Here is a 10,528-nt window from a genome sequence, read left to right on the forward strand (position 1 = left end):
ATTTACCAGACTTCTTTTTAATAACAAAAATAGGTGTATTCCAAGGGGAATTACTTTCCTCAATATGTCCTGCTGCTAGTTGTTCCTGCACTAACTGTTGGGCAGCACTTAGTTTATCATTGAGTAAAGGCCACTGATCAACCCAAACGGGCTCATCTGACTTCCAAGTAATGGGGTCAGCGCACCTTTGGGGTGCAGGTATGTCAGTGGCCTGAGCTAAAAATTTCCAAACCCCTTTTTATCAAGTTGTCCTGAAACCAGTATAGGCTGTGGGATACCGTTCTCTCCTTTTCCAAGACCTTTACCAGGGGTGTATCCTTGAGTTAACATTTGTGCAGTAACTATATCATTTGGACTACACATTATAATTTTCATTTGAGAGAGTAGATCTCGCCCCCAAAGGTTAACAGGTAGGTAAGGGATGACAAATGGCTTAATGAGGCCTGAATTGTTTTCTTTATCTGTCCATGTTAGGTATTTAGAACTTTGTTTAGGATTACTGCTTTGTCCAATTCCTCTCAAGTGAGTTAAAGTTTCTGTGGTAGACCAATGAGAGGGCCAATCTTCCTGTTTAATGATAGTTACATCAGCCCCTGTGTCTATTAGTCCAGTGAATGCCTTCCCGTCTAACCATAAGGTTAGAGAGGGTTTTTGATTTGTAATTGGTTGCACCCAATATATCTGATGATCCGAAACCTTTTATATTTCTATTAGAGCATTGGATATTATTATCTGTTTTAACCAAAGGTAGCAGGAGTAACTGAGCTATTCTAACTCCTTGAGGGACAGTAATAATACTATCAATAGCTCTGGCCATAATTTTAATTTCTCCTTCATAATCATTATCGATAACTCCAGGGAGGACTTGTAAGCCTCTCATGGTGACACTACTTCTTCCTAAAAGTAGCCCAAAAGTGTTAGGTGGTAAGGGTCCATATATTCCGGTATTTAAGGTTTGCGGTCCCATTTCAGGTGTTAGTATTGTGTGGGAGGTGGAACTGAGGTCCAATCCTGCACTTCCTGGGGTTGCTCTACTAAGTTTTGAAATGGATTGCTGTTGCTGGCTGGAACAAAGCTGACTGCCCCATATGCTTGTCTCGGGGCCTGAGGCTGGCCCCTCATCCCGTTTCCCTGCCTGGGGGGTAAAGGATTTCCTTGAATGTCAGTTTTAGATTTACATTCGTTTGCCCAGTGCCTTCCTCTTTTACACCTTGGGCAAAGGCCTGGAATTTTTGCTTCTGGACTCTTATTTTGGTTTTCACAGCAATCTTTTGCAAAGTGTCCCCTTTTACCGCATCTAAAACATCCCCCTTTATCTTTACCTTTGTTAATGAGGAAATCTCTTACTGTTTGGCCGCTAAAAGCGGCGGCCATTGCTAGGCCTTGTTGATATGAGGGCCCAATATCTGAACAAAGGCGAATGTATCCTGTTAAATCTGTTTTCTTTCGATAAGGTCTGATTGCTGCTTGGCAGGCGGGGTTAGCATTTTCATAAGCTAACTGTTTAACATAATCTACACCCGTTTCTGCATTTCCAAAGATTCTACCTGCCGTGGTCATAAGTCTATGCACAAAGTCTGAAAATGGCTCATCAGGTCCTTGTTTAACCGCTGTGAGCAAGGCCCCGGATCTCCTTTAACGGGAAGTTTTCTCCAGGCTTTTGTAGCAGCAGCCTGGATTTGTGAGAACAGTCCAGGGTCATATTGCATTTGGGCCTGAGTGTCTGCATAATTACCTGAACCAGTTAACATATCAAAATCCCAACCGTTTCCTGCCTGTTGATTTCTTTTAGCTGTATCTCTACAATTTTCAAAGAACTCTGACTTCCAAATTAAGTGGTCTCCCCCAGAAAGAACTGCCCTGACTAAGGTATTCCAGTCTGTAGGAGTGAGCCAATTCTCAGCTACAGATTCCACTATAGCAAGAGTATATGGAGCAGTAGCCCCATACTGAGAGGCAGCAGTCTTTAACTCTTTTATAATAGTAAAATCAAATCCAGTATGATGCCTCCAAGCCTGTCCCTGTTCATCTATGGTTTCAGTGACCGGAAAAACGTCTTTGGGGGGGGAGTCTTCTCTATGTCGGCTAGCAACTAACCTCCCTCTTGGAACATGTTGTCCAGGCCGCTGAGGTGGGCGCAAGGAACCCTCCATAGCGTCTGAGTTAGGTATTTTTTCATTTCCTGTTTTTAGCTTTTGGAGCCTAATTATCAATGATTGATGTAACTCTTCAAGTTTAATCTGTTCTTCTAGTTGAGCAATTTTTTGCTTTAATTCTTCTTTGGGATCTATTGCTGCCATAACAATGGGCGCAGAAGCCTCATTATGTGTCTTATTATATGGGGGTGGGTATGAAGAACAGGGAGGCAAATCAGGGTTGTGATATTTAGCCGCCTCTTCCTCTAAATCATCCCAATTTATATCCGATTGATTAGGCTTATTAATTTCCTCCTCCTTTTGAAGCATCTGTAAAATTGGGTATTTTTTTGGTTTGTTTTCGTGTGGTATTTCTCTATCTGTTACAGAAGGAGACTTGATTTCCTCATGATCACTTTCGAGGGAAATGAGATCTTCCTCCGTATCTTGCGGAGGCTTTGTGAGGTTAGAGCGGGAGCTAACCTTTAAAATATGCTCTGTCTGAGCGACCGCAGCCATGACTTGCGGATTGGCCTCCTTCTTATCTATTAAATCTCTAATGAGGTTCTAATAAGAGAAGGCGGTTACAGGAATTTTTTCTGGCCCAAAAGTATTATAATAGTCCTGAAAACAATCCCCTACTCTACGCCATCTTTTAATATCAATAGTTCCTTCCTGTGGGAACCAAGGGCAAGTGTCTTTTACAAAATCAAAAAATTTAAACAAATCATTACCTTTAACCTTTACTCCTCGTATCTTTAAAGCCTCTTTTAATTGTCCTACATATATTTGATGTTGGCTTAATTCTTGTCCCATTTCGGACACGTCACTTACCTTCGATTCTGACGCGGCAGGTTCCCGCGGTGATCGGAAGAGTTTGACTCCTTTTGTCTTCGTTAGCGGTCGACCGTCCTTTGGCGTCCTCTTCCTCACGGAGTCCCTCGTTTCCAGGCCCCACGTCGGGCGCCACGTATCCCGGCCCGTGGGATAGTCAGTGTAGGCCCTGGAGGAGGGGGTGGGAATTTGGGGAACAAGAGACACGAGAAATGGAGACAAGACAGTGCTCTGATCAAGTCTCGTTTAATGGTGGTAATGCAATGCCTTATATACACTTGGAGGGGAAGGGGTTGGGCTAAGGTGGAAATGACCTCATTGCGGAAGGCATGGCCAGATAGGCTTCAGTTTCTCCGGTTGGACGTCATGTTGCGCCTGCGCTGTCAGGTAGTCTTTTCGCAGGCACGGGAAAAATGAATGAAGAAGAAGCGGGAAGAGCGCCATCTTTTAATGGCGGTATTAATACAGGGAAGAAGGTAAATCTAGGGAGAAGGTGTGGGGTGGAAATGAATATAGCTCAGGCGTTTAATCCTTAATTATTATTCGCTATGGCCGGGGCGTGCAGCTCCGGACAGTAGGCCTAGGTTTTTCATGCTCTGCATATTCCAAAGAAAGGCTTGTCTTCAGGATTGGTCCTTGGATTGCTCCTTAAAGATAACTCCTAAACCCTTGGAACATTCTGCCTGATAAGAGTGTTTTTGTACATCTGAGGCTTTGGGCCATGCTGTACCAGTTTGACCACACAAGTTTATCTTTACAGTGAATGCCTCTTTTTGATCTGGAGGGGACTTGAGTGTGAGTAACTGAGGTCATTCATATGCACATGCCTATGGGACTGACCTCCAATAAAAAGTCTAGACCTCAAGGCTTGGGTGAGCTTCCCTGTTTGGTAGTATTTTGCATGTTGCCACACATCACTGCCGGGAGAATTCAGAGTACTCCTGTGTGACTCTGCTGGACAAGGACACCTGGAAACTTGCACCTGGTTTCTCCTGGATTTGGCTAGATGTGCACTTTCCCTTTGCTCATTTCAATTTGTACTCTTTCCTTGTAATAAACTGCAACTGTAATTACGATGGTTTCTGAGTCATGTGAATCTTTCTAGAGAATAACTGAGCCTGAGAATGGTCTTGGGAATCCCTGACACAACCTTTAAACTCCAGTGACCTAAAATCGGAACGGTTTATTTTTTTACTCACATGATGTGTCCTCTCTAGATGGGCTTGGAGGAAGGGCTTTGTTCTGTGTCATCCTCACCCAGGTAACCAGGCCGAGGGAGCTTCCTCCTTCATGCTTCAGCTATTGTTGAGATATGGAAAAAGAAACATGATGAATCATGCACTGTTTTAAAAACTTTTGCCTTGAACATCACCACCACTCACTTTCCATTGGCCCAAACTGGATATTTAGCTACACTGACCTTGAGGCAGCTGAGAAGTTCTGTCTCACCATGTGCTCAGACAGAGGACTGGAATACTGGTGAAAGCATTCCTGATGACCTCAGCACCTACAAGCTCCAGAAGTCCTGGCTTGAGTCTTCTACCGCTGAGATAGCAGGAGCTGTCCAGCAGAGGAAAATGATTACGGGAAGGATGAGGGAGAGCTAGGAAAGTGCAATTTCGTAATATTTAAGCCAGTAAAGAAATCAAAGGAGAAAGGGGTAGTTACGATTTATCAGGAAGATTTTGGTGCAGAAAAAGTGTATGATTCCTGAAGAGGAGGACAGATGGACGCCAGCTTACAGGAGGAAGTGAGGTTCAAAAAAGGAACTGATGGGTAGGAAAGGATGTCAGCATGCTCGGACATCCGCTTGAAAAGCTGGACGACAAAGATGGGCGGCAAAGATGAGAGAAAATATTTGATAAGTTCTATTAAAATGCTTAAAATCTCTGAAAGCCTAAGTAAAATAGTTACATTTCAATGAACACTAGAGGCCCATGACTGCTCATGCATGCTTAAGCGTTTCAGTCTTTCCAAAATAAGAAGTGAGGTACCATCAGGCTGAGGTATGAGTGTGGTTTAAAAAAAAAAAAGAACAATCAAGGTATCCTCTGTGGAGCAGGTGTCAGGAACAAAACAATAATGACTAGAGATCAGGATGTTGATGGTAACACTAGTATTTTGTAAACATTTATTAAGCACCAATGTCTTGAACACTAAGATACAAGTTGGGAATAAAATAACTGGAGGAGACTGGTTGCTGTCCTTGAGAAGCTTCTTTGCAGTTAACAGTAATGTTTGGGTGAGCCATGCAGTAAATGACTATGTGAATCTGGTATGGAGGTCAACAGAGTGGTGGTTGTTATAACAATACAGCAGTAGAAAGGTGATGTGAACAGTTACAGGAAAGAGGAGCCTATTCTGTCCACACCCCAACAATAAAATTCCATGTATGTTTAACTCAAATACTGAGTTATGTGTTTTCAATGCATATAGCTCAGAGTTTTGACTGTTCAGATGCCTCTCCTGTACCAGTCAACAAATATTCTCTAAATCTGGAATATTCTCCCTGCTAGCTGCTGAGCAGTGGCAGTGAATGAGGCCAAGAGCAGTTTGTGCATTTAACTGACTCCAGCAGACCAGGCTGGAACTCACTAGGAAAGCCTCAAGGGCATCTGCCTCCTTTTCCGCATTTCTGATATTTCTGCTGAGAGAAAGCTGAAAACAAGGTGGGCGTCTGGCTAGTTTCTTCAAAAGTCTGTAGGTGAGGGAAGTAAAGCACAGGCCATCCTTGCCTTCAGCAATTGTTTCAGGGCTGGGACATTGGGGACCTGCCTCGGCAAACTCCTGTCAACTAAGCTTTCTGTGATCTGTCAGAGGAGGGAGAAGCTGCTGGGGCCTGAAGAGACAAGAGCTGACTTGCAGTAAGGAGACCCTGGAATGCCAGAACAGGCAGAACATCACTCCCCAGTCATCCCGTTCTCTGGCTAATGATGCTCAATGGGCTCACAGCTGCTTCTCCCATGCGACACAATTTCAGTGTCATTGTGGAGGTAGAGAATGCCACACGGAAAGAAGAGCCAAAGTCAAAGAGGCAGCAGACTGGAGAGGCTCACGGCTTCTGGGCACCGAAGCCAACTTCCCTGTCCCACTAGAGACAGGCTTGGAGGGGCCAAACACCATCAGAACAGTTGTCCCTGGCTGAAGCCCGGGACTACAGCAAGTCCACTTTGGGAGGCTGAGGCAGGCAGATCACGAGGTCAGGAGTTCAAGACCAGCCTGACCAACATGGTGAAACTCCGTCTCTACTAAAAATACAAAAATTAGCCAGGCGCGGTGGCAGGCGCCTGTAATCCCAGCTACTCAGGAGGCTGAGGCAAGAGCATCACTTGAACCCGGGAGGAGGAGGTTGCAGTGAGCCGAGATCAAGACATTGCTCTCCAGCCTGGGCCACAGAGCGAAACTCTGTCTCAACAAAGAAACAAAGAAACAGAGAAACAAAACTGCTTGTTGCATTCATTTGGCACCAAGCTTATGGCCCATTCTTCTGAGTTCTGGCTTGGGGTCCTACAGTCACCTCTCACCCTACACCACCCCCAGCTTGGTCTGATTCCATTTAATTTCATAGTCTGTGGATTGCCCACAATGTGCTGGGAACATACTACACAGAGACCACATATTAATAGGGGAGACAGACACAACTAACTACACACTAAACTTAATGCATGATTTAAGAGCTACAAAGTATCTAGAAACCACCAAGAAAGGAAAGATTTTAACAGTAGGGTCACATCTAAATATTCAGCATCGTATGAAAGATTCTTTGCAGACTGGTCCTCATAATGATGATAATATACTTTCCTTGATTTGAAGATGCACACTTTTCATACTTCGGTGTTTCTGAGATTCAGCTGCATCTTACAATTGATGTGTGCATTTAATGTGGTTTATTCTGCTTGCCAAAAAAGAAAAGAGCTGACAATTAACAGATAGCTCAGTTTTGTTTCAACTGATGGCAACCTAGACAGAGGGAAATATATTAATAATAACACAGCACTAATGGGCTAGACAATATGCTAAATGTTATGTGAACATCTCATTTAATCCTCACAACCAACCTAAAATAGAGAACAATTGTCAAAGCCATTTTCCAGGCAAAGAAACAAAGAGAAATAGCTTTCCCAAGGTCACGGCAGGTGAGGAGCAGAGTTTGGATTCAAATTCAGCCCTGTTTGGGTGCAGAGTCCAGGATCTTAACCTCAAATGCTACCAGTTCACATCTCTCTTCCTTTACTAAACTGATTCCTCTGCTGGGAAGACTTCTACCACTCCTTGTTCTAAGACTTGCTTTCTAGATAAGGCAGGGTCAAATGGTATCTTACCTGTAACTGTTTCCCTGACCACTTGATACAGCTTGAATTTTTCCTCCTCTGAACTCCCACAGCAATCGTGCTACACTGGTAGAGTATAACTTACTACACTGCATTAGAGCTGTCAGTATAACTTTATTCCTTATTACAGTGTCAGTGTCTTAAAGGCAGAGACTCTCTGCTACTCATGTTTATATACCCAGGGCCCAGTACAGTGCCTGGAAAACAACTGTTGTTGGCTGAGCTGCTTAAAAAATGTGTTTTCCCTACTTGGTTGAGATATAGAGAAAGCTTTACAGACTTTTAAATGATCATTTATTGAGTACAAACTACTGACATAATATTGGCTAAGAGCTTTATATGCTCTTATACTTTTTGTGAGAAATGAGAAAATCAGGGTAAAACACTTAAAAGAGCATATGGCACATGGTAAGGACTCAATCACGTTATTATTTTTATTATTATCACTATTTAACCATTGTGAAAATTCACTGAATAGTTACTATGATTGTCAGTATTCTATAAATAAGGCAACTGAGTAATAGAAGACGAAGTAACGTATTCACTGTCGAACAATGAATGACAGATTTTGATCATTTATGTGTATGTATCAAATCTTACCTCATGGGTACATTTTTCATAATTTTACACAGTGCAGGAAAGATCTGTGCCTGTTCTCTAGACTTCCAGTGCCTGTTAGCTCTTCTGTACAATCATGCTCGAGCTGCTCACTGATCTTTAGGTGCTGCTGAACTCCAGGTTTTCTTGTTATTTAAATCTTTTGTTCAGCCTCTCTGCTCCCAAACCTGGGAGATCTGAAAGAAAAACCTGGCTGACTACAGTTGTGTCTCTGTCCAAGACTGCTGTTCTGCTGACATTTCTCTGAGATCTATAACAATTCTGTCTGCATCCCAAGTTATGGCTTTGGTGAGCTGCTTAAAATTGGCAATCAGATCTCTGATTTGACCATAAAGACACATGCATGCATATGTTCATCACAGCACTTTTCACAATAGCAAAGACATGGAATCAACCTAGATGTCCATTAACAGTAGACTGGATAAAGAAAATGTGGTATATACACACCATAGAATACTATGCTGCCATAAAAAGAATGAAATCACAGATTTTGGAGTAACATGGATGCGGGGGTGGCCATTATCCTAAACGAATTAATATAGGAACAGAAAACCAAATCCTGCATGTTCTCATTTGTAAGTGGGAGGTAAACATTGACTACACGGGGACAAAAAGAGGAGAGCAATAGACACCAGGGCCTAGTTGAGGTTGGAGGATGGGATTGAGAAAACTGCCTGTCTGGTCCTATGCTCACTACCTGGATGATGAAGTCATTTGTACACCAAACTCCAGTGACATGCAATTTACCCACGTAACAAACCTGCACAGGTACCCTTTGAACCTAAAAGTTGGAAGGAAAGACAAACCCAAAAAGAAGCCCCTATGATTGAAGAAACTTGCAATAGTCAAAACTTGGCATTCTAAAGTTGAGCCACAAGGAAGCAGTAGTGTGCTAGCCATAAGATCTGAAGATGCTGGCATATTTATTCTAAAGCCTTCCCTAGACTTACAACCTTGAGCTTTGCATATTTCATTTACTAAGTTACTATAGTTACCCAACAGTATTTTAAAAATATGATATCTGGAATTTATTTTGCAAAGAAATAATTTCAATCTTAAAAAGAAAGTCAAAGTATAATTTTGCATTTTTCTTTTAACACTTATTTTATTCTAAATAACTTTCCTCTTAGGTGCATTAAAGAAAGAAGGAAAGAGATAGAGAAGAAGGGGCAGGAGGAGAGAAAGCAGGCCACAGGCTTTATTCTTAGCAATCAGACCTGCTCAGGCAAACCCCACGTTAGGCCTTCCTGATCTGCCTGCAGTTTGTGATAATCTTCATCTTGTCTCTATGTCAGGTAAAAATGACTATGCAACCTGTTCAATCTGATTAATTGAATTAAAGAACTGTCTTGGCTGGGCGCAGTGGTTCATGCCTGTAATCCCAGCACTTTGGGAGGCCGAGGCGGGCAGATCACGACGTCAAGAGATCAAGACCATCCTGGCTATCATGGTGAAACCCTGTCTCTAGTAAAAATACAAAAAAAATTTAGCTGGGTGTGGTGGTGCATGCCTGTAGTCCCAGCTGCTCAGGAGGTTGAGGCAGGAGAATCACTTGAACCCGGGAGGCAGAGGTTGCAGTGAACCGAGATTGCACCACTGCACTCCAGCCTGGTGGTAACGGAGCGAGACTCTATCTCAAAAAAAAAAAAAAAAAAAAAAGAGCTGTCTTGATTTTGCTTCCTGTAATTTAGAGCCCCTGATTTATTTTCAACAATAACAGGAGTTCCCTGACCTCATGGTATCCTGATGCTCCAAAGCTACTGAAGGCTTCAAGTACAATGAATCTAAGAAGGCATTTCTTTTTTCAGTTTGGTTGAGAAGTAAAATATCATCTTCTTTGTTTTTTCAAGGTCAGAATAAAGGGGCTGTGAATGATTACATGTATATGGATATAGATAGATGAATATAGATATATTATATTATGCTTATATGTTTCATACCTATAGTGTGTGTTTGAAACAGGCAATGTGCAAAATATTTTGTTTTACTTTTTAAAAAATACCTTAGGTTTAAATAAACTTGAGGATAAATCCTGACTCTTCATTATCTTTAAATTTCTAGCTGTGAGGCACTGGGCAAATTAGTTTCTTTGAATATCAGAACATGTGTGTATATATATATATATATATATATATATATATATATATATACACACATTTATTTATTTCCAACTTTTACTTTAAGTTCAGCGGTACATGTGCAGGATGTGCAGGTTTGTTGCATAGGTAAACACGTGCCATGATGGTTTGCTGCACAGATCATCTCATCACTTACCTAGCTATTAAGCTCAGCATCCACTAGCTATTCTTCCTGATCCTCTCCCTCTTCCCATCCCCCACCCTCCAACAGGTCTCAATGTGTGCTGTTGCCCACTGTGTATCCATGTGTTCTCATCATTCAGCTCCCACTTATAAGTGAGAACACGTGGTGTTTGGTTGTCTGTTCCTGCATTAGTTTACCAAGGATAATGGTCTCCAGCTCCATCCACATCCCTGCAAAGGACATGCTCTCATTCCTTTTTATGGCTGCATAGTATTCCATCATGTATGTGCCACATTTTCCTTATCCAGTCTATCATTGATGGGCATTTAGCTTGATTCCATGTCTTTG

The sequence above is a fragment of the Macaca nemestrina genome, chromosome 10 (assembly GCF_043159975.1).
Source record: "Macaca nemestrina isolate mMacNem1 chromosome 10, mMacNem.hap1, whole genome shotgun sequence".
NCBI lineage: Eukaryota > Metazoa > Chordata > Mammalia > Primates > Cercopithecidae > Macaca > Macaca nemestrina.